The following is a 6,000-nucleotide window of genomic DNA, read 5'->3' as shown; positions in this document are numbered from 1 at the left end:
GCCCAGATGCGTGTCCACTCTCTGATGAAGGCGCCTAAGAATGAGGTAAGCAGAGAGAGGGGGGGAGAAGCAGATGGCTGGCCTACAGAGGTTGAGATCGGGAGGATATTGGCAAGATGCTGAGCTGGAGAAATTAACCTTCAGAGGTTTTCACTCTGCGGCAACTGTTGGCGCATTCTGGATTCCTCTCTTCTCCATCTCTCCCTCTCTCTCCCCCCTCTCTCCATCTCTCTCTGCCTCTCTCCCCCTCTCTCTCGCTTTGTCTCCCCTCTCTCTCCCCTCTCTCTCTCCCCCTCTCCCTCTCGTTTCCCCACTCAACCCTTGCACTCCATCCCTCTCCATGTTTATCAGTCATTAGCTGCGGTTACATCAGCCTAAATCTTTTCATTCTGATTGAAATCATTCCGATTGAAGATTTCCGCCGCAAGTGTTTGCATGATAGCGCCGCATAAAAGGATCTCATGATGTGCATTTACATGCTCCACACAGTATGTAATCAGAATGAAAGTTTCTGATAATACAGGGGTTTACATTGGTAAAAGATGGACCTGCGTTGGGTGCTCCACACTGTTATGCTGTTCTTTGTGATGAAGCAACATGTTGGGGCTGGGGCAGCTGTGGCAGGCCGGTGGTTCGATCCCCGGCTTCTCCAGTCCGCATGTCAAAGTGTCCTTGGGCAAGATACTAAACCCCAAATTGCTCCCGGTGGTTGTGCCGGCACCCTGCATGGTAGCTTACCGCCATCGGTGTATGAATGTGTGATGCATTGTTGTGAAGCTCTTTGAGTGGTCAGCAGGTTAGAGAAGTTCCATATAAATGCAGCACATTAACCATTTATCAGAAAATACAACTCCAAAAGTGTCCGAAAAAGATGTTTTGTTTTGCACTCAGTGAGTGGGTTCACTTGTACTTGCACCGGAGTATGCCAAAACTGGCTGGGTTAGGCAGTCAGCACTTGAACTTGAATGCAGACTACACCTCCTAATTCAAGTCCAAGGCTATTAAAATTCTCAGAGAAAAAAGCAAACATGCTCAATAGCAAAGTGTGTGCAGAAAGAGTATAGGTATAGCCAGAGTTTACATAATGAAATGTTATCCGTCGATCAGATTATAAAATGGATATACCAGGGATATTCAACTTGTGTTGCCCGGGGGCCACTTTTACGAAATGAGAGGGAGGCCAAGGGCAATGTCTGGCAATGTTATCAGTTCAGTTCAGTTTCCCCCCCACACAAGTAAATCCTCTTCCCAAACAAATCAATAAAGATCTCTCCAAAAAGAGAATTAAGCAAACGTCTTAAACACTTACCTCCGGGAGTGCTCAGTTGGTTGACATTGTGCATACAGGATATGAGTGCCTGCCTGGGCGGCGATATTTAACTTATATGGAGCTCAGTCAAACTTTATTTAACATGTTGTTGTGAATTAGAAAATGGTCAGCGGGCCATGCCACCTGGCTGTAAGTTGAGTATTACTGGGTTGTTATACCATCCCTCTCAAACGGAATGAAACTTCATTCAGAATGGGTGGGTTTATTCTGATTGAGGTCGTACCCTGATCTGATCGGGCTACTATTCTGATTACTAGTGGAATAAAAGGTTCCATGTCTCACTATCTCTCTTGCTACCTCTTGCCTGATGGTCATTTATAATGGTAAATGGACTGCATTTACAGTATATAGTGCTTTTATCCAAAGCACTTACAATGTGCCTACTGTACATTCACCCATTCACAAACACACACACACACACACACACACCGATGGCGGCAAGCTACCACGTAAGGTGCTGGCACCACCATCGGGAGCAATTTGGGGTTCAGTATCTTGCCCCAGGACACATGCGAACAGGAGGAGCCGGGGATCGAACTACCGACCTCTTTTATCCCAAGCGATTAGTGCACGACCTGCCTGCTCTACCTCCTGAGCCACAGCTGCCCCCCAGTCAGCTAAACAATACAGTACATGATCATTAATGTCAATGTTAGATGGATAATTGATCATTCCTATTTTTTGGGGGGCAATCCAAAGACAAACAAACTGAATCACCAAATGAGTTCACACTGAGGGGGCAGTTTAGTTTGGTCGCATTGAGGCCAATGGGGAAGTGCCAAAAAGACTTGACAGCAGACAGTACATGTATAAACACGTTTACAGCCTGGTTCAAAAAACAGTTTTGGTCTCCATAGTAGGTAATTTCACTTCATGACAAAGTTATGGGGAGTGAATTTTTATATAACTCGTTTAGAGTAAAATAGACGATAAAAAAGACTTTTCCACGTGATTGACAGGTTGCCTGTCAGTGACCACACAGCTCACCGATCACGGACCAATAGGAGGCGGCTCTGGGAAACCTCCTCTTGTCCAAATATGGCTACAAATACAGTATGTCACTCCTGGCTCCAAAAAACCAAGATGGCAGCGGCCGCCGGCCAACACGAGGCTTCAAAACGGGAGTCCACGAACCAATGAATGGGTGACATCACTCTCACTACTACGCCCATCTTTTTTTACAGTCAATGGTTCACACGCTCTTAAAAAGAGGCTTTTGTCCTTGGCGTCTGTAATGTGATGTGCAGGCAAAGTCAACGTAGCGTCGGCAACGGTGTCAGCTCCTATCTGGGCTCATCGTCTCCGCTGAACTGGGAGTCCACTCGATCGTGGATACCCATATGGATCATCATCATCATCGGCCCCCTGCAGGCCATGGCGCCTGTCTCTCCGCTGCACCTCACGCAGCCTTCACCATCCTGCCGGCTAACAGGCCCCTGGCTTCTGCTGCTCACAGACCCGTAGCCGACGTCCATTTAATTTGCCGCACACAGTCGCTCCACTGGTTCTGCACAGTCCAGTCCAGCCAAGAATCCAGGCAGTGCAATGTCTGTATGCTCAGCTGTTTAGCTCTTACGTTTAATATTAGCTTTGCCGGCGGCCAGCTGTGACAGTGAATTGGTGACATGGGTGTGAGTGAGCTCAATGCTTAGGAGAAATGAGCACGGAGGTTTTTGCGCTTGACGCTGTAAATTCGAGCTGCCACGTCGACATTTAAGATGAAGCTAAACTGGCCTGAGTTGACTCAAGAATTAGACTGAACGCACTTTATTGCACTTTACTGCACCGTACTTGAAAAATGTCCATGTGGGGCAAATGTTTGACATTCAATCCACGTTCTTGCTCAGGGTGGCAGGCTGTGTTGCTGTTAGTTATACAGGGTTTTGGAATAAGATATTTAAAAATACTACACATAGCGCTGAGAAGATGGAATTAGGCCCTCTACACATGTTCATATTAAGTTAGAAGGATGTTACTGTACATGGAAGACATCATTCTTGGAAGTGTAGGTATGTTTGAGGCTAAATTCTGTCTACAAAGCGGTTTTGGATGAAAGCGAACAATGCGATCAACTGAAATGCAATTGGAATATGAATACAGATAAGGGGTTTAAAGAGAAGGCATCATGAGATGGATGAAGCAGGTATCTAAAGACATTTTAAGACGACTGGCCCCAATGAAAATCGCTATTTATTTCTGTTTCAAGCCCGTTGTCTTTCAGCATGAGCATATCCAGTAATCCAGTGAAAACAAATATGTTTCTTAATTCAAGTTCCCTATATTGTTTTTTTTTTGGGTAATTTTAAATTCCTTGAAAAACATTTTTGTATTTTTTGCAGCTAGTCTGCACCAAACTCCCTTCACAACATTAATGGTCTGATGGCAAAACAATTCACAAAAATCCAATTTATTTGGTTTTTCACATCAAAAGTCAACCATGTCTACCATCTACATTGTGCTTACGTCAGCTAGTACTATCCAATTTTAACCCAATTTCTACCAAGAAAATCATGACATGACAGCTGTCAATCAATCTTCATGGCTAGGAGAAATAAGGTAACTTACTGCGCTAGTTGCTTATGCATAGTGTGAACAACAGCGCTGTTTGTGTGAGTGTGTTCTTCATCATTGTCTTCTGGCAACCGGCTTGCAGGTGCCGAGTGTGTGCGGATGGAAATTAAATGAATTGAATGAAAATACAATGATCAAAAATATTTGGCTCAATTCCTACACTGGCAGTAACCAGGCTAGCTTTCACCAGCCATAACACACATTATACAGTATACACATCCCTCGGCAACAAAGCGGCACTGCGCCCTGGCTTTTGTCGAGAAATGTTTCATCAAAATTGAGAATGTGGAAAATAAAGCACCAGGGGAGTGAGGCAAGCTGTCGCCGTTTAAAAAAAAAGAAGAGAAAGAACAAAGTGGATAAATGAGAAATGACTTGCATGCGGTGTTGTGACTGGCTGGTTGGTTTCATCATTCTGCAGAAACTGCTGAGAGACGAGGAGGGAACATCTGCTCGACACATCTGAAGTGCAGTCTTCGGTGAAAAATAAAAGATGATGACAGTTAGTTATTTTGCTGTATTCCCCATCTATTCTAAAGCAGACATCTGCATTGGCGTGATTGCTCGAGAATTTGAGAAATCCAATTTAGCCCATTTCCGTCTAATTGTGGGAAACACGACGAAGCAATAATTGCTCTTGCCATACAGCGCGACACGATCGTTTTCCCCACATGTCACATGTGATCCCTTATGAGTGGTAACGTGTCACTGCAGCTCTCGCATCATGGCTCTTGTCTGTCCCAGCGTCGGTTTTGGTACGAGAGATCTTATTGGTCTGTCGGTATACTCTTTATGGGGACTCGGGTCACTCGTAAACATTTAGGGGAAAAACAGATTTATGTATCTGGACTCAATTTGGATACATTTATGATGTGCAACAAGTCTGTCTATCAAAGCATCAGTAAGCAGCACATTGCTAGAGGTCCTGTATAAACAACAGTTTGACTTTGAGCTTCTTCTGGGAGATGCAATATTGGACTTACATGTTCAATTTTAACGGTGGATTTAGTACAACACTGGCCGCACCTCACTCACACACCGGTCCTACACGGAGCTGCAATCTGTGCTGCACATCATCGCTGCAGTCCTTGTAGTATGTCATTGTTTTTGACACATAATCTATACAACTCTATTTTCTGTGTAAGACACTGAGGTGCCTTGCTATTTATTACATTTCAGCAGTGCTGCTGTGATCTGTTATTGCAGACTAACATTTTGTGAAGCTTGTGATGTACATCAGAGCTTTTCATTGTGAACTCCGGGATGATGTATCTCAGGCCCCAATGTCAGGTCTGACAGCCTCTATTATTTATAGTGTCGGTCAGGTGCGAGGACAATTTTCATGAATCGCAACTTCTCCAGGCAAACGGTTATTGCCTTCCCAACAGTTGCTTGTTCAGAAATGGCAAAGAAAACTTTAGATGGTCAGACTAGTGCAGATACACGAGGTAGAGCGGAGTAGAGTGGGAGAAAACAAGCGCAAACCTTGAGGCGCACGGCACAGTGGTGTGGCCATTCAGCTTTATAGCACCACGCCCCCACCAAAACATCCCCCGGGTCACTCCCCCCTCCCACCCCTCCAATCCCCACTCTCTACAACAGGGCCGCTGCTGGCCATTTGGGTGCCCTAAGCGTAATTGTTTTGTGGTGCCCCCCCCCAACCCCCCCCCCCCCCCCCGCAAAACTTTCAATAACTGTCAAACGAAAGACTGCAAAATCATTAATTATGAACGATACTAGTGTATCTCACATTACATTACATGTGGCAAACAAACAATTGTTAGAATTACTGTACATGTCAGCAAACAAGCAATTGTTAAACTGTACATGCAAGCAGGGGCGGACTGGGATCATAATTCAGGCTGGGCATTAGATACCAAGCAGGCCAGGCCGATACGGGCCGACGTGCGTGCCGGCGTCCGAAGGGCGGTGGCGAAAAATTTGGGCTGTTTGAAGCCCAATTTGGGCCGTTTGAAGCCCAATTTGGGCCGTTTGAAGCCAGATTTGGGTCGTTTGAAGCCAGATTTGGGCCAGTTGAAGCCAGATTTGGGCCGGTTGAAGACAGATTTGGGCCGTTTGAAGCCCAATTTGGGCCGACT

Source organism: Poromitra crassiceps, assembly GCF_964638095.1.
Source record: "Poromitra crassiceps genome assembly, chromosome: 7".
Taxonomy (NCBI): Eukaryota; Metazoa; Chordata; class Actinopteri; order Beryciformes; family Melamphaidae; genus Poromitra; species Poromitra crassiceps.
This window is presented reverse-complemented; position numbering follows the sequence as displayed.